This window comes from Eptesicus fuscus, chromosome 8 (genome assembly GCF_027574615.1).
Source record: "Eptesicus fuscus isolate TK198812 chromosome 8, DD_ASM_mEF_20220401, whole genome shotgun sequence".
NCBI classification, from domain to species: domain Eukaryota; kingdom Metazoa; phylum Chordata; class Mammalia; order Chiroptera; family Vespertilionidae; genus Eptesicus; species Eptesicus fuscus.
Window position 1 is genome coordinate 84895800 of NC_072480.1, and position 19619 is coordinate 84915418.

Below are 19619 nucleotides of genomic sequence, written 5' to 3' on the forward strand. Positions count from 1 at the left end.
GATCCCCAGCCCTGGTTGGGGGCATGTGTGAGAGGCAACCAATCTATGTGTCTCTCTCACATTAATGTTCTCTCTCTCTCTCTCTCTCTCTCTCTCTCTCTCTCTCTCTCTGTCTCTCCCCTTCCCTTCTACTCTCTCTAAAAAATCAATGGAAAAATATCCTCAGATGAGGATTAACACAAAATTTAAAAAAAGTAAAACACTTCCATTCAATTTGAAAATCCATGCCCATCAATGCTGGGTAAGAGCACCCCTCTTCCCTTCAAGTGCACCAGAGACCTGGGTGTTTCATTCGCTTTACAGTGAAGACCTGACACCATGCCCATTCTCCACTACATCTTTTTAAATTTTAGGAATGTTGATGCAAGTGTGATTTAATCAGAGAGAAATAGATATTCATTTAGGATCTACATTTTTCCGGACATGCATTCAGTAATTCCACAAACATTTACTAAGAGCCAGGCATTCTGCTTGGTCCTAAAGATGTAAAGACAATTAAAGCATGGCTCATTCCCTCACGGAGCTTGGAGACCACTGCAGAAAACAGAGCAATCACCAACTACAAAATAGTGTGCTTACTGCCCTCTAGTTTAGAAGTCCATACAGGCTGCCAAGCTCAGAGAGAGGGAAATTAGCCTAAACGAGGTGAAACAGACAGTCCGGAGGTATTTCTTGGAAGAAATGATGTATGAACTGAGTCCAGATGAAGTGGGGGCGGGGTGGGAGTGAGGGATTGGGAAAGTGTTCCAGGCAGAGGGAACAGTGGGTGCTGAAGCTCAGAGACAATACAGTGCATGCCAAGAAAGTTAGCCTTCAGTGTAGTTTGGGGAACTGTCAGGGGAAGATGGATTTGGATGATGTGACAGCTAAGGGCTTTGGGGTTTATTGTGAGTGACACGGGAAACCACAGAAGGAGTTCATCAGGAACACGCAGAGGCACATTTGCAGGTGAGAGACCACTTGGTGATCACTCACCATGAAGAAGGGTCTGAAGGGAGCCATACCTGAAAGTGAACATGGTTTAGGGATTGGATTCATTTCCGGGCTCTGTCACTACTAACCGTGGGAGTTTAAGAAATGTACTTGCCTGGCCAGCATGGCTCAGTGGTTGACCTATGAACCAGGAGGTCACAGTTCAATTCTGAGAGCAGAGCCCATGCCCAGGTTACAGGCTCAATCCTCAGTGTGGGGCGTGCAGGAGGCAGCAGATGAATGATTCTCATCATTGATGTTTCTATCTCTCTCCCTTTTCCTTCCTCTCTGAAATCACTAAGAATATTTTTTTAAAAAAATAAATATACTTAATCTCTCTAGGCCTATTTCCTCCACATGGGGATAGAAACACAACAGAGCCGTGGAGACCCTATCCATGTGAAATGGAGCACATGGAAATTCCTAATGCAGAATCCGACACACCGATGAAACCTATTATTGCTCATTTGCGTATTTGTCAGATTTTGTCATATTAATAAGTAAACCCTAGATCATTTGTTTCTCGGTCGTGTTACTTTGCTCAGTTCTCCTGGGCTAGACTAGACTCCACGTGTGTCCTTATTTCCGGACCCAAGTCAGTGGAGAAGTTCCTGAAACACCCTAGATGCTCATGGCAGAGAGCAGAGTGTGAGGCAATCACATTGAAAGCAACCACAGTTACAGCTTCTCTCTGCTACACTCCACTGGCCAACCCAGGTCAGAAGGGCAAAACCAAAGCCAGTCAAGTGGGCTTGTGAACTCTGCTCAGGGAAATGAACAGGATGGGGAAAGAATAGATCATTTGAATAAGTAATACATTCTATTATCTATTATAATGACTCGGAGCTGTTCAGGATGAAGCTCTAATAGAAGGCAAAAGTCAGGGGACACTCAGAAGGCAACCTGCCCCTCACCAAGAGGGTAAAGGTTTTTTTCAGACTCTGGAAACTTAATTACTTTTGTAGCATCCACACTATTGTTATCTCTTATCGGTTCCGACAATAATCAGTGTATTCGTTTACTTTGGCTACTGTAACCAAGTCCCGAAACCCGGCTGGCTTAAACACGAATGCATCATCTCACACTTCAGGAGGCTCTAAGTTCAAAGTCAAGGTGTCAACAGGGTTGGTTCCTTCTGAAGAGTGAGGGAAGGACCTGCTCCTGGCCTCTCTCCTTGGCTCATAGATGGCCAGACACCTCATTTTTACATGGCCTTCCCCCTGTATGCATGTCTGTGTCCAAATTCCTTTTTATTAAGGACTTAATAAAAGGTAACCACTCACACACACACACAAAAAAAAGTCCTGGTTCAGTGGATAGAGCATTGGCCCACAGACTGAAGGGTCCTGGGTTCAATTTAAGTCAAGGGTACATATTCATTCGGTTGTAGGCTTGATCCCTTGCCCCAGATGGGAGGGGCGGGGGATGTGTGCAAGAGGCAAACAATCGATGTGTCTCTCTCACATACATGTTTCTCTCTTGCTGTCTTGTTGGAAGCTGCCCATTGCCTTCACTAGCAGAAAGGGGTGGACAAGGAACCCGGAAGGCTGGTCAACCTTGAGGCTCTGGCAAGGGTCAAAGCCATGCACCCACTGTCTGGTTGAGACAAAGGGAGCTGAAGCAACTTCCACCTTTCAGTCTCATGTAAATCCTTACTGATAAGATAGTTTGCCTGTTACTGGAAATTGCCTGCCTAAGGGCTATAGGTGGATCCCAAACCTGAATAAAAGGGATCCCAAGGCCAGAGCAAAGCGGAATCCTCCCTTCCTGGCCCCAATTCCCAAATTAGTATTTTCTTGTCTTATCTCTTTCATTTGTGTGCGGCCTCCTCCAGAGCCCGAACCCTGAACCTGAACCCTGAACCACGTGGGACGTGGGGGGATACTAGAACTGTCTCTCCCCCTCCCTTCCACTCTCTCTTAAAAAAGTCAATGGGAAAATATCCTCATGTGAAGATTAACAACAAAAAGAAGGTGACCACTCTACTCCAGAATGACGATGTCTTAACTAATTATATCTGCAACAACCCCATTTTCAAATAAGGTCACATTCTGAGGTACTAGAGGTGGTACTTCAATAAATGAATTTAGGGGAACATAATTCAACTCATAAGAGAAAACAATAAAATGCTTTCAAGACCTGGCTTGTTTTCAAGAAACTGCAAGGAATTAGAGAGTTGCTCTCCCAACCTACAGCCTTACCTGTTTAGAAAGAAACTCCAAGTAACGGATTTTAGCAGTTTACAAAGGAGAGCTATGAACCGAGTCCCCCTTAGCACACTGACCCAGGAACTGACAACCCTGGCCACTGCTAAGACCAGTGCACTGAATGCTATTCAAATGGACAAGTTCTGTAGGGACACATTTTACTCAATCTATGATATTTAAGTAATTTCATGTACAAAGAATATTATTTTAGCTCTATGTATCTTAAAGATTGTATTAGAAAGTTTATTTTAATATAAGTCTAATATATATAGCCAATAAATATGAATTGAGGCCCTGATGTTTGCTAGTTACGGTGCTAATTCAAAAAGGCACATTTTGTTCTCAGTTAGCAAGTGATACATTGCTTGATGTATCTTAAACTATTTATGATAAAAATATCTTTGTTGTCAAAAATTCTAAACTGACATCATATCATTGAAGACTGAATTTATATCAAAACATGTATTCAAATCAGCCCTATGTTAAGCCATCAAAGTTAGGCAAAAAAATGTCTTTACTACCTAAACCTGGATTCATTTATTTTGAATTAATATATGAAAGGGTTTAACATGTGGATGTTTTGTTTTTAATTGACAAGAGGAGAGAAGAGGACATTTGAGAGCACTTCTCTGCAAATAACACGTTTTGGGCATGGATAGCATTTATTCCCATTTAATGAAGAGGAAAACCAGCATATAACTACCACTCTATTTCCTCTTTTTAACCTACATTTTAGGCCGGAGACATCAATGTGTCGCTAAAACATTTGATCAGCAGAAGATGACTTAAACTGATAAAGACCTACTTGAGAGAATTTGCAGAAATAGTTTCAACTCTATTAAGTTGTCACATTTAAAATCTGTGTTCCTTACACTTCCTTTCTTCAGCCAATGACACATTATAGGGATACTGTATATTAAATAATAATTGATAGAAAGTAAAAATCAAAAGTGTAGAGATTACTATGGTAGGTACTGGTATCAGCTGAGTGGTGACCCCTCTGCCAAGTGGGAGAATCACAAGCCACTCATTCAAAACAGACTCAGATCTCACGTTGTTCCCTTCTTTAAGGGCAAAAAATATTGTGTCTGTGTATTCATAGTAATTGAAATCTGCTGCTGTTGCTTTTCATGATGCGTTCAGCCTGGAACACCTTTGCAAACCAAGCACCTGGGAACATTTAGTAGGTGGTAGCTCTCACTGTTTCCTTTCAGCCATTCAGTAAGTGTTTTGAGCACACCCCATCTCCTAAGAGATCATCCATTCCATCCATTCTAAAATCTAAATGTGATACTATTGCTCCCGCTTAAAACCTTTCATGAGATCCCCAGAGATTTGAAGATGAAATCCAAATCCCTTAGCAAGAAATATACAACACCCCACACACCTCAGCACAGGCATCCATCCTTGCTTTTTGTAGATACCATTCTCTTGTGTACTTCTCTCCCTTTGCTGGGATGTGTCCCCCACTCCCTGCTGAGATGTTCCCCCTGCTTTTCCACTTCGCTAATACCTTCATATCCTTCTAAAAGTTTCAAGTTCATTCTTCCCAGGCACCTCCGAGATCAAAATGACTGCCTTTACTCCACCCCCAGACATGCTTCGTTTTCTGAAAATTCATTAACAACACCACTCTAATTCTTACCTTAACACTTAAGGAGTGAGGGATGCCTCCTTTCTCACCTTCCGCTCACCCCTACTTAATTACAGAGCGATGTGGGAACAACCAGACCCAGAATCTCAGAGGCTCAGAACCACAGAAATTGTTCTTCCTGCTTGTCAGTGAAGGGTCAGCCGTAGCTTTGATCGTTGTCTCTAGGGTCTAGGTCAAAGGAACAGTCCCCTTGGCAGAAAGAGAGAAACAAGAGAACTGGGGAAACATTCTGATGGCTCCTAAAGCTCCCACTGGGAACTGGCACACTGCCCTTTCCCATCATATTGGCCAAATCAAATCATTGGGCTAAGCCTGGTAGGGGTGAGCTGGGGAAGTACCCTCCTCCGAAGGCAGGCACGGTAAATCTCCTGACAACAGGCAGAGATGTCTCCTCTTACAAGGAAGGAGAGAGGAAATAATCAGGAACAGTAATGCCATCTGCTACAAGCAACTGGTTTTCCTCTTCAATCTTCACTAATAGAAATTAAGTCTGGATAACTCTAGGAAGGTGGCGGCATAGGTAAACACCTGTACTCACCACCTCCCACAACCACATCAAAATTACAACTAAAATACAGAACAACCATCATCCTGAATCACTGGAAAGCTGGCTGAATGGGAGTTCTACAACTAGAGAGGTAAAGAAGAAAGCACACTGAGTCTGGTAGGAGGGGCAGAGGTGTGGAATGGGCTGGTCCGGCACCCACATGGGCCGCTTTTTTAAGCAGGAGGGAGATGATCTCTGCAGAGGCCGCCTGGAGGAGCAAGGGGTCCCAGCCCCACACCAGACCTCCAGCCCAGGGTCCCTGAGCTGGGAAGAGAAGTCCCTACAGGCAGTAGGAACTATGGGCTATAAAAACTAATGCAGATTGGGGCTCAATGACACAGAGGCTGCTGGAGACCCAGCAGTTGCACTTAAAAAGCCGGCACCATGAACTTAACTTACAAGGTCCTGCTTCCTCTGAGCTCCAATGCCAGGGTGAGGGTCTGGGGAACACAGACACATATGAAGAGGAACTGGATTGTCTGGCATCAGGGCAGGAACTCAGGGGTGGCTTTCTCCCAGCCAGAGGTGCTCCCAGCCATAGGGATCATTGTTCCTATGCTGGGACTGACTGGCAGCCATTTCTGTTTGCTCCACCCTGGTGATTCCCTAAGACCCCACCTCATCCAATTTACAACCCCACCCAAGCTGTGTGAAGCAGCTTTTGCATATGAATGCCCTGTTCTTGCTCAGGCTAACATCTGTCAAACAAGCTTCAGGTGGGTCAGGGAGCCCTAAACCTATCAATAAAAGGCCCAAGATCAGGCATCAGCATCAGCTGGCCTTGCTTCATAGCTGGGCCTCATCTGGGAACTTCCAAACCCAATACAAAGAGGAGGAATCTGCAGATCTCTCTGTAGCACCTGCTGGGTGGCCCCAGGCAGTGGCTGACTTTGCATCTCTCTGAAGACCCAAGAGCCAGTGTACCCAGTGGTCAGATTTTTTTAAGAAGAAGAAAGAAATTAAGTCCATGTTTGGCTGTGCCATTTGATGAGGCAGAGTACATCGACAACCATGTCTGAATAAGCAGTAGCTCCAGTTTTCCCATTTCTTGTGTGTTGAGCCCCAAGGACTTAAATCTTTTTCTTTTCAATTATAGTTGACATTCATATTATTTTGTATTGGTTTCAGGTGTGTAGCATAGTGATTACACAATCGTGTACTTTACAAAGTGACACCCCTGATATTTCAAGTACCCACCTGACACCATACATAGAAGAGTGGGTAAAAAAAAAAAAAAAAAAAGCTGCAGTACAGCCTGGCTAGTGTGGCTCAGTGGTTGAGCACCAACCTATGAACCAGGAGGTCATGGCTCAATTCCCAGTCAGGGCAAATGCCCAAGTTTCTGGCTCAATCCCCAGTAGGGGGCGTTCTGCAGGAGGCAGCCAATCAATGATTCTCTCTCATCATTGCTCTCTCTCTCCCTCTTCCTTCCTCTCTGAAATCAACACAAATATTTTTTTAAAAGCTGTAGGACAGCTCTGGCTGGGTGGCTCAGTTGGTTGGAGCACCAAAAGGTTGTGTGTTCGATTCCTAGTAAGGGCACAAACCTAGGTTTTGGGTTCAATCTCTGATCAGAGCACTTGCAGGAGGCAACTAATCAATGGTTCTCTCACACATCAATGTTTCTCTCTTTCTCTCTCCATTCCTCTCTCTCTAAAAGTTAATAAAAACATATCCTTGGGTGAGGATTTTTTTTTTAAGAAAATTGTAGTACATATGTATACAATAGAATATTACTCAGCCATGAAAAAAGGGCAATCTTACCATGAATGGACCTAGAGGGTATTGTGTTAAGTGAAGCAAGTCATGCAGAGAAAGACAAATGCTATATGATTTCACTTATATGTGAAATCTAAGGAGCAGAATAAATGAACAACAAAAAACACACACAGAAACAGACTCATAGATACAGAGATGGACTTACCATCTTTTTATTTCCCCAATCCCTCTTCAAAACAGTCAGCTCGATTTTATTTCATAGGGTTATACTCCCTGCTTCTCTCAACTTACTGTGTAGAAGATTTTTGTACTCTTCTGGCTCCTTCCTTACAGTTATAAAAACAACAACAAGTACACACACACAAGCCCTTCTCCTATTCTTGCTACACAGGAATGTAAGCAGAGCAGTGACAAAAATGGCCAAACGGCTAAGGCTCAACAAGCCCCTGAAGTCCCCACAGTCATAACCTGCCTCCCTCAGCAGATATGTGAAGCTCCAAAATACCTGTGTGAAGACAGATTCTCCCACCCTCTTCAACCTCTCACTTCACCAGTCTTCTGTCTAACAACCTAAAACATAAAAGTAGTTGGATTTGGTGTGACGCTAATAAAACGCAAGCTTCAAAAAAAAAAAAAACACACAATAAAAACATAAGCTTCGGGGTTATAGTATTCTCCTATGCTACTGTAACAAAGTACCACAAACTTAGTATCTTAAAACAACACATATTTATCTCTCACAGCTCTGAAGACTGAAATCAGCATCCCTGGGCCCAAATCAAGGTGTCTGCAGAGCCCCACTCCCTCCAGGGGTTCTAGGGGGCGTGTGCTCCTTACCTCTCCCAGTTTCTGGTGACACCCAGCATTCCTGACCTGTAGCTATGTCACTTGAGTCGCTGCTCACATGGTCATTACCCATCCTCTTCTGCCTGTGTCCGATCTCCCTTGGCCTCCCTCTTCTGAAAACACCTGTGACTGCATTTAGGACCAACCCAGATCAGCCAGGATGATCTCCTCATCTCAAGATTCCATTTGAAAGACAAGGGGATATGGCAGTTCCATATACTCTTAACTCCTTCCTTTCCCCAAACCCAAATGTCATGAACATCGAAATGAAAAAAATTGTGCTCGCTTCAGCAGCACATATACTAAAATTGAAACGGCACAGAGGAGATTAGCATGGCCCCTGCACAAGGATGACATGCAAATTCGTGAAGCATTCCATATTAAAAAAAAAAAAAAAAAGAAAAAGAAAAAAAATCAACAAATAACCAAAAACACTGATTACTGCCATGTTAGGGTACTGCACATGCAAGAAGACAGCAATCAAGGGACTTTGAGCAAGTGCCAGCAAATGTCAAGTTAGAGAAAATGCAGCCTTGTGCTTTCAGATGCTCTCCACCAGGTGGCGTGTGCTGAGCTTTTAAAAAAAGCATCCAAAATGATTTTGCATAAGTGACTTGTATTTCCTTCCAAGTCATATAGAAACTTTGCTTTCCAGGAATGTGAGGCTAAGCCCAAGAAAAGGGAAATCGAACTCAGGTCCAGTATTATGGAAGTATGTTTTTGGCCAGACTTCTGCCTTCTATTTTCTCACTGGAACTGTCACTGTTGAATGGGAAGCAGAGATGCTCCCAAACACTTCCTGATCAATAACTGGCTGTTAATGGTGTTTACCAGAGGGAAAGGGGGTGGAAGGATGGAGGAGAAGGTAAAGTGGGGATAAATGGTGATGGAAGGAGACTTGACGTGGGGTGGTGAACACACAATATAATATACAGATGATGTAGTATAGAATTGCACACTTGAAACCTATATAATTTTATTAACCAACTAGAGGCCCGGTGCATGAAATTTGTGCACAGGGGTGGGGGTGTCCCTCAGCCCAGCCTGCACCCTCTCCAATCTGGGACCCCTCGAGGGATGTCCGACTGCCCGTTTAGGCCCGATTCCTGTAAGATCAGGCCTAAACGGGCAGTCGGACATCCCTCTCACAATCCAGGACTGCTGGCTCCCAACTGCTCACCTGCCTGCCTTCCTGATTGCCCCTAACCGCTTCTGCCTGCCAGCCTGATCACCCCCAACCACTCCCCTGCCAGCCTGATTGATGCCTGTTTGCCCCTAACTGCCCTCCCCTGCAGGCTGGCTCACCCCCAACTGCTCTCCCCTGCAGGCCTGGTCGCCCCCAACTTCCCTCCTCTGCCGGCCTGGTCACCCCTAACTGCCCTCCCCTGCAGGCTTGATCACCCCCAACTGCCTCCCTTGCAGGCCTGGTCCCTCCCAACTGCCCTCCCCTGCTGGCCTGATCACCCACAACTGCCCTCCCTTGCAGGCCTGGTCCCTCCCAACTGCCCTCCCTGCTGGCCATCTTGTGGTGGCCATCTTGTGTCCACATGGGGGAAGCCATCTTGTGTGTTGGAGTGATGGTCAATTTGCATATTACTCTTTTATTAGATAGGATAGAGGCCTGGTGCACAGGTGGGGGCCAGCTGGTTTGCCCTGAAGGGTGTCCTGGATCAGGGTGGGGGGTCCCTTGGGGCATTGGGCGGCCTGGGCGAGGAGCCTGTGGTGGTTTGCAGGCTGGCCACGCCCCCCATCAACCCAAGTGGAGGTCCTGGTATCTGGGATTTATTTATCTTCTATAATTGAAACTTTGTAGCCTTGAGCGGAGCCAAGACTCCTGCTTGCTCCGTGGCTGCAGCCATTTTTGTTGGGATTTATTTATCTTCTATAATTAAAACTTTGTAGCCTTGAGTGGAGGCCTGGGCTGGCCAGGGTGTGTGGAAAACTTGGCTTCCTCCATTGCCAGGGAAACCCAAGCCTCCTGCTCTCTCCATGGCCACAGCCATCTTGGTTGGGTTAATTTGCATACTCATACCTGATTGGCTGGTGGGCGTGGCTTGTGGGTGTAGCAGAGTGGTGGTTAATTTGCATATTACTCTTCTATTAGATAGGATGTCACCCCAATAAGTTCAATAAAAAATAAATAAATAAGTGGCTGTTAGACTTTTCAGTGATAAGTCACCTGTTTTCTTCATGTCCTTAAGTGTGGGTGGAGGGAACTACTGTCGACTCTAAAAGGTAAAAGTTTACTGTTCTTGCCCTAGCCAGTTTGGCTCATTGGGTAGTGCATTGGCCTGCAGACTGAGGGGTCCTGAGTTCAGTTCCAGCCAAGGGCACATGCCCAGGTTGTGAGCTCGATCCCTTGTAGGGGGCATGCAGGAGGCAGTCAATCAATGATTCTCATCATCGATGTTTCTATCTCTCTCTTCCTCTCCCTATCTCTCTGAAATCAATAAAAACATATTTTTTAAAAAGTTTACTGCTCTTATGAATCTGAAATATTCATGCTTGAAACAGAGGGCTTGCCCAAAACCTTGACTTACACCTAGGCTTACACCTTGCCATGTTAAAGTAGCATTAAGGTGCTTAACAATTTAGAAACTAAGAAGGGACATTGAAGTCAGATGTCTTCAATTTCCATCCTGGGTCCAACTCTTAAAACTGTGAACTTTTGGTCAAATCACAACATGTAAGAGTGTAAGAGTGCAATAGCCACAAAACAATGAGATTATTGATAATTGTTTGGGTAACTAAGTGAGAAAATGTATGTGAAATCTTAAGGCCTGAGATGCTCAACATCACTCATCCTTAGTCATGTGCAAATCAAAATCACAATTAGATACCACAGGACACTCATTAGAAAGGCTATTATCAAATTAAATAACAAATGTTGGTGAGGATGTGAGAATGCTGGGACCTTTGTGCATTGCTGGTGGGAATGTAAAATCGTGCAGCCAATTGTGGAAAACACTTTGACAGTTCCTCAAAAAGCTAAAGTAGAATTATCATCTGATCCAGCAATTTCACTCCTAGATTCAACTGGAGCTGGAAGATCTACTTCTAGGTGCTTGTTCACCTCACCTGGCTGTTAGAAGGCCTCAGCTCCTTGCTGGCTTTTGGCAGGAGCCTCAGATCTTTGCCATTTGGGTATCTTTATAAGGTTGCTGGAGCATCTTCACTATTATTCTGACACCAATTCTAATGTTTGGGTTCTTTTCCCACACCAAGCACTTCTCTGACACCAGTTGGGTGTCCTACCACTCAACTCAATTCAGACACTATCTGCCTGGAGATGGCATCAGATCCCACAGGGCAAGGGCTTAGTCCCACAAGACCATCCCCACCTCAGATACCAATCACATTCTGGGTAGTCACCTGTGCTTCTGACCATCTGGCAATAAATCAGAGGTTTCCACTTCCCGATAATTACAGAAGATAATAAAGGATATGAATCAGCAGGAGGAAAAAGAGATATATAAGATGAGGCATGTGGGGAGGGGAGCAGGACTTCCATGCTTCTCTGGGTGTTCCACTCTACCTATGCCTCCACATGTTCACCAACCCAGAAACTCTATAAACCCTGAACATCTGGGTTTTTTTTGTTTGTTTGTTTGTTTTTTTAAGGCTTTATTACAGAGGCATGGTTGATGAAATCATTGGTGGCTATTGGTGACTGAACTCAATTTGGTGACCTGTTGTATTTTTACTGGAAAGGGGTCTGGGTCCTTGGCGGGTCTGCCTACAGCTGGGCCCACAGTATATGAGTTCTTGACTTCATGCAGGAAAGATTTCACAATACAAGTCTAGCTGAATTTTAGAGAACATTTATTAAAACAGGGAACAGTAAAACCAGAAAGGGCTGGGCAAATGAGCCTAGGTTTTGACTCACTAAGAGGTCAAAGAAAAGGGGGCCTTTGGGACAGGTTCAGAGGGTTTGTCTGGGGTGAACTGCTGCTGCCCATTGCTGCCCTGGTTGCAAGCCTCATGAGGTCCCTTAGATGCATGCCTGTGGGGAAAGAAGAGGGGAAGCACAGGTGTGCTCCTGGGAAGGAGAACATGCACTGGGTCCTTACTCTTGAGGCTTTTATCTCTCTCTTGCAGGTGGGATTAGGGGAGGTCTCAAGGGAGGGTTTCAGCAGAATATTCATCAGTTTTCTAGGTGTGCTCCTTCAGGATGGTGGTCTTCACTGACTGGTCAGTGTCAGGGCAGGGGGTCCTTAGTCACTGCAGCTGATCCTGTGTTGCCCTCCTGGTTTTGCTGCTCTTCTTGGTCTACAGCTGAAATATAGCTGAGGCCTAGATGTTGTTTCTAGGGAGGTGGCCTTCTCTGTCAGCTTATTCAGCTTTCTGCCTCAGTTTTCCCACTCCATTTGTCCTGGCTTACCGGCCTGTCTCAGTATCAGGTTGAAGAAGGAAAGGAACCAAGGGAGACTGAGGAGTTTAGGCTTCAGGATTAGGCAACTTGAAGAAAGGGAGCAGCATCCCTAATGAGACAGAAAGCAGAGCAGGTGTGGGATGTTACCAGAGAATCAAATTCCTCCCTCACTCATGGGAGTACCGCTGAAATAAGAATTTTCAGAAGCCCCCACGGGAAGTTGCATGGAGTTACATTTCTTGGGTTAAAGGTCTCATCCCCCCTTAAGCCAGTCCTGAAAAGGGTACAGTTGGGGTTCCAGGAAAGCCAAAAGCAAGGCCAGTGTCCAGAGCTTCTGTTCCATGTTGCAACTGGGTGTAGTTCAGCATCCAAGCTAATTAAAGTCCATTAGTCCATTGTGGGAGCCCCACATGGTCACGGGGGTGCAGGGAGCACCCCCCTGCAACAGGAGTCCCAAGAGGGCTGTGTGTGTGTGTGTGAGAGAGAGAGAGAGAGAGAGAGAGAACTTCCTTTGTTTGGAAGTTTACATATTTAGGTTTCACTTTTGCAGTGGCCATGCCCATCACTAATTTGTTCCCAAGTGTGACAGACAAATAGGTACCTTCCCAGGTCACTCAGACCTCACTGGGCATGTGTCTAAATTGCCTTCATCCAGTCCCTTCCCCTATTGATCAGCAGGAACAGACTTGGAAAGTGTTAAATTAGCAAAGCTGTAGAAATGGTATGCCTATATTGTCTAGTCTTCCCTTTCCTTCTTTCCTATTAAATAACTAGAAGCCCAGCACGTGAAATAGCGCAGCCCCACCCACCCGTGCAGCCTTGCAGTGCTTGCAGCCCCGTCCACCCACGCTGGTCTTTGGTCATTAAGGCATTAGGACCACAGGCCTTTCCTATCTAATAAAAGAGTAATATGCAAATTGACCATACCCTGCTACACCCACAAGCCATGCCCACCAGCCAATCAGGAGCGAGTATGCAAATTAACCCAACCAAGATGGCTACGGCCACGGAGCGAGCAGGAGGCTTGGGTTTCCCAAGCAATGGAGGAAGCCAAACTTCCCGCACACCCTGGCCGGCCCAGACCTCCACTCAAGGCTACAAAGTTTCAATTATAGAAGATAAATAAATCCTAGATACCAGGGCCTCTGCTTGGGTCGACGGTGGGCATGGCCAGCCTGCAAACCACCACAGGCCCCTCGCCCAGGCTGCCCCATGCCCTAAGGTAATCCCCACCCTGATCCGGGACACCCTTCAGGGCAAACCAGCCAGCCCCCACCCATTCAGCAGGCCTCTATCCTATCTAATAAAAGAGTAATATACAAATTGACCATCACTCCAACACACAAGATGGCTGCCCCCATGTGGACACAAGATGGCCACCACAAGATGGCCAGCAGGGGAGGGCAGTTGGGAGGGACTAGGTCTACAAGGGAGGGCAGTTGTGGGTGATCAGGCCAGCAGGGGAGGGCAGTTGGGGGGAACCCAGGCCTGCAAGGGAGGGCAGTTGTAGGTGATCAGGCCAGCAGGGGAGGGAAGTTGGGAGGGATCAAGCCTGCAAAGGAGGGCAGTTGTGGGTGATCAGGCCAGGAGGGGAAGAAAGTTGGGAGGGACCAGGCCTGCAAGGGAGGGCAGTTGGGGGCGATCAAGCATGCAGGGGAGGTCAGTTAGGGGTGACCAGGCCGGCAGAGGAGGGAAGTTGGGGGCGACCAGGCCTGCAGGTTAAGGCAGTTGGGAGGGACTCAGGCCTGCAGTGGAGGGCAGTTAGGGGTGACCAGGCCTGCAGGGGAGGGCAGTTAGGGGCAAACAGGCTGGCAGGGGAGCAGTTAGGCATTAATCAGGCTGGCAGGGGAGTGGTTAGGGGGTGATCCTACCGCTGGCAGGCAGAAGTGGTTAGGAACAATCAGGAAGGCAGGCAGGTGAGCAGTTAGGAGCCAGCAGTCCTGGATTGTGAGAAGGATGTCTGACTGCCCGTTTAGGCCCAATCCTAGTAGGATCCTGGTAGGATGGGGCCTAAACGGGCAGTCGGACATCCCTCGAGGGGTCCCAGATTGGAGAGGGTGCAGGCTGGGCTGAGGGACACCACCACCCCCCCCCCCCGCCCCAGTGCATGAATTTCATGCACCAGGCCTCTCATTATAATATAGAAAGCCAGGTTATTACAATAGCATCTGGTATAAGAAAGAAATCAAGTTGATTTGGAGAGCATTGGGTTTGAGTGCTTGTAGGATAAATACTGGTACTAATACTAAAGCCCTTCACTGGTGGGGCTCACTGGACAGAGACTAATTTGTTAAAAGAAAACTAAATTATAACCTTCATGAAAAAATGTTTGTATTGCTTTTGTTTATTTTCTTCTTATTATGATTTTAGCTGTGTTTAGTTTTTATTTTTACTGTCTCTTATTTGAACTGCCTTACCAAATCTTCTTTTGTAAACATACTTTATAGTTGTTTGGATTGAAGTGGTAATTTCCAAATGTTTAGAGATACTAGAAAACTTCTTTTCCTGCATATCTTTTAAATGTCTCTTTTCTAATTGGTTACCCAATGATTCATTCACATAATGAAATACTTGCAACATTTAAAATGATTTGTATTTACAAATATTTAATGAATGAGGAAATAGTTATGAAATATTCCTAAGTTAAAAAGAGCAGATACAATATGACCCTAATTTTCATAAAAACATGTGGGAATCTTTACATAGAGGGAAAAAATGGAAGGTAAGACAGCAAAATATCATTCTATCTCTGAGCGTTGAGATTTTGGAATAATTTTTTGTTTCCCTATTGCACCTTAATGCATTTGCCAAATTGAAAACAATTAATATTTAATCTACTAGAGCTTAAAAATTAATATTGTTCTCAAATGTTTTGTCTTATAAACTTAATCTACACCTACAGTGGCAAATCTTAAAACTGAAAATAAATTCATCAAATCATCAGAAGTTATCTATGGATTGTGGTAATAAGAGTAACCTGGTATTTTTTACATATTTTGGGGGGTTTTTTTGTTGTTGTTTTTTTGCATTTTTCCCAGAGTGGAACTGTTTCTAATTAGAAACAGGGTTTTAGAAGGAAATAGATTTATTTCCGTTCTGTGTCTCAGGAAAGTTAGCTGTCAGGAAAACACCTCCTGTTAGTCATTTGCACCTCGGTGTGAATTTGACACCTCACCCTCGGAGGTATTTAGGTTCCCATTATGCTCTCTAATGAGGAGGAAGTCTGAGTTCTGTAAAGTTCAGGTGTCTTGTTGTTTAGCCCAGCTACTGCCCCACTCAGAGGAGATCCTCTCTTCCTGATCTGTCCGTCTATGGATGCCTCTGTGGTTATGGTTTTCTCCTTTCACCACATTTTCTCATATTCTGGCTCTGCAGTGTTCAGGGTGAGATTGCCTGACTGGCAAAGCATGTTGGCTGCAAGGAGCTACTTATAAGAAAAGCCAGAGCATCCTCCAGTGGCTGGAGAGGTGAATTCCTCCTAGGTTTCTATTTCTTTCTCCCAACCCCGAACCTTTTCTTTTTTCTCTTTTCTCCCACTTCATTTATCCTGACAGCAAAACCCAGATTGTCTGAGGCAACCCAATTTCAAGTATCCTGTCCCATGATCCCCTAACATGTACTCAGGTTTTTGTCATGCATTCTGATTCTTGGGCCAGAAAATGTGGTCCAAGATAATTTGAGATGACCTCCTCAAATTATCCCTTATATTTCTCTCACTTTCTTTGTGCCTCCTCATATGTCAAGTAGGACATTATAAACCCACACATAAATATGAACAAGAATAAAGGCATGAGTGGACAAATAGGAGGGGTTAGTGTATACCCTACACACTGTGGAGGAATAACAATGGCTATTTGCTGAGCGCTTACTTGGAACTGATGCTGTGTAAGTGACTCACATGCTTTTATCTCATCCAATCTTCACGGCAAATCAAATCACAGAATTGATGAGCAGATTGAGATTTAAGGACTTTAAGTAACTTGTCCAGATCACTCAGGGAGAAAGCCAGGAGTCTGTAAAAGGCTTTCTGCGTTTCACCATTCCACTGGAAAATCACCCCTTCAATTTGCACTGCTTTAAAGGGTATGTGTTTGTGGTCTATGAGCCTCACCACAGCCCTGGGACGTCAATAGGGCCTGATGGAGATACTCATTTCCCAGCTTCAGGTGAGCAACTAAGACCCAATGAGACTGATTTGCCGTAGGCACTGAAAAAAAAGTTTAAGCCCTAACCGGTTTGGCTCAGTGGATAGAGCATCAGCCTGTGGACTAAAGGGTCCCATGTTCGATTCTGGTCAAGGGCATGTACCTTGGTTGTGGGCACATCCCCAGTAGGGAGTGTACAGGAGGCAACTGATCGATGCTTCTCTCTCATCGATGTTTCTAACTCTCTATCCTTCTCCCTTCCTCTCTGTAAAAAATCAATAAAATATATATTTTTTAAAAGTCTAAAGCCAATACTCAAACACTGTGTTCCTTTATTTTATTTTAATTTTTGAGAGTACATTTATTAAAGCTGGGGACAGTGAAACAAGAAAGGGCTTAGGATAGAAGAAGCAATGGGAAAGAGCCTAGGTGGGGCTGCTTTGGGCTCTCTAGACATCTATACTAATAAAAGGGTAATATGCTAACTAGACTGGATAGACCAGACGTCTTCCAGACGTCCTTCTGGACAAAGCCACGGTGGCGGTGCTGAGGCAGAGGCAGTTAGGGGTGATCAGGCTGGCAGGGGAGAGCAGTTAGGGGCAATCAGGCCAGCAGGCAGAGGCGGTTAGGGGCAATCAGGCAGGCAGGCAGAGGCGGTTAGGAGCAATCAGGCAGGCAGGCAGGCAGGTGAGCGATTAGGAGCCAGCGGTCCCAGATTGTGAGAGGGTGCCGGCAGTCAGACATCAACCGAGGGGTCCTGGATTGGAGAGGGTGCAGGCCAGGCTGAGGGACCCCATGCACGAATTTCATGCACCAGGCCTCTAGTGTTATAAGAAAGTGAGCAGCCACACTGGGCTGGGTAGACTTGTTGGTGGCCACAAGAATAGTACCAGGTGTTAGACCAATGGAGTTACAGCAGACCTTGGTTTAGCAACCTCAGTACATACTTGAGTTCTGGCTAGGAAAGAATACAGAGGTAAGACTCAAACTATAAGGGAAAGTTTATTTAGAAAGTCACAGAGGTAGAATAAGTGAGTGGTAGAAGAAATGAGCTCAGGAAACAAGTTACAGAGGCAAAAGAGTGCTCTTGGAGCTTAGGAGAGAAGGAATAGAGATAGAGATAGAGATAGATAGAGATAGAGATAGAGATAGAGATAGAGATAGAGATAGACACAGACACAGACACAGACACAGACACAGACACAGTCACAGACACAGACACAGACACAGACACAGACACAGTCACAGACACAGACACAGACACAGACACAGACACAGACACAGACAGACATAGACATAGACATAGACATAGACATAGACATAGACATAGACATAGACATAGACATAGACATAGACATAGACATAGACATAAGGAAAACATTCCCAGAGGAAAGGAGAGGGGGATGGAGATGGGAAAGGCTCAGGTTTGTTCCCAGAAGAGAGCATGCACTGGGTCCTCTGTCCTACAGGCTTTTAAGAGGTGGGATTTTAGGGGAGGATCTCAATAGAATATTCGTCAGCTTTCCAGGTATGTTCTTTCAGCAGGCGGGCATTAGTCAATGAGGTTGGTCCTGAAGTCAGCTTGGCATTGCTTGTCTGGTTTTGCTGCTTTTCTGAGCCTGGAGCTGAAAGACAACTGAGGCCTAGATGTTATCCCTGGGGATTAATGTTTAAGGGCTTGTATGGGAGTAGCATGAGGACACTCTCTGGCCCCTTGTTCCTCCTCTAAGGGGGTGTACTGCATGACCAGCAACATGCCAGGGGAGGAAAGGTCAGGGGAAGATCCAAGCCACATGACCAGCAATGTGCTAGGGGAGGAAAGGTTACCCTTGGGTCAAGGTCCTTGTTTTCCCAGTTTTACCCTAGTGACCTCCCGTGCTTGGCCTAGGGTCCTTATCTGAACTTGTCTAACTGCCTCCCACAGACTCACTGAGAAGTAAAAGTCACAGTGACAGAAGTGAGACAAGGTGGGGCTGCTTTTAGCTCATTATTCAGGGGGTTAGCCCAGGACCAGTTGCCACTGGCCATTGTTCCCCAGGTCACAAGTCTCGTAGGGACTCTTAGAGTTTAGGGGATGAACTCCTGAGAGGGAAGAAAGGCATGGGTGTGCTGGGGGCTGGGAGGTGGGAGGGTCTGTGTTCCTTTATTTACTCCTGCTTCCCTGTGCCCTGAAGTTCCCTCAGTAGACAAGCCTTTCATTCCATCATTGGGAAGAAGTCCCAGATGCCAGCTGAACTTGAAGGAAATGACTCATTGTGAATAGCTGAGTTTTCTAGATAGCGAAGGGCTAGCTTTCTTATCACCCATTTCCACTCCTTCCTCTTCCCTTCAACCTCCTTCCTCGCCTCTGCCCCCCTCAGTTGCTTTCAAACCATCTGGGATAGGCTATATATGGCTGTTTTTTAATATGAGCTACAGAGCATCCTCTCTATACACACGGCTACTATTGCCGCTGGGGCAAGTTCCCTAGCAAAGCATACTACAGAAGTTACAGAGAACCGGTGGAGGAGAGGTGGAGGAAAAATTGGTTCCATGTTCTCAAGAGCACAAGGGAGGCACCAAGGTTTCACTAACCTCCTTCAACAGTTCATCCAGCACAATATATTGCAAAGTTTCTTGTCTTCCTAGGAAGAAAAGAGCTGAGCTTACCCTGTGTGTGACAACACAAGAATATCATGATAAACCTAATAGCTAATATTGATTTAGTGCTCACCAGGTGCCAGGCACTGTTCTAATTGCTTCACATATATAAATTCCTTCATCAATATAAACTCATTTATTCAACAATTTTACAATGCTCCAAAACAGCCATGCCCAAGGGGCTGTTGAAGTATTTGAGAGCTACTTGCCTCTACATGTTTTAGTTCATGCATTTTTCCCTTTTCCTGTACCTCCCATTGCTATTAAGTTGCTAAATATCACCACTGTCAAATTTTATTTGCTTCCTTTAATTTCCTACAGGTTTAGAAGGATAAACCAGTCATGTTGGAATAATATGTAGAGAAAGTTGAATATGCTTTGATAAGGGTATATAAGTAAAATATATTTACAATGTGCATGTGGTACCCACATAGAAATAGAGTCAATATATTTATTTTCATTCATTTTAGGTACCAGACCTTTATTTTTAATGTTTTATATTGAAATAATTTCAAAT

At 45.2% G+C, this 19619-nt stretch overlaps 1 non-coding gene across 1 annotated transcript; it reads left to right on the top strand.

The window, feature by feature from the left end:
• Positions 1 to 8223: 8223 nt before the first annotated feature.
• Positions 8224 to 8330, top strand: LOC114233284 (U6 spliceosomal RNA). The gene has a single exon (XR_003619434.2). It is a non-coding gene; the product is annotated as a U6 spliceosomal RNA (small nuclear RNA).
• Positions 8331 to 19619: the final 11289 nt, after the last annotated feature.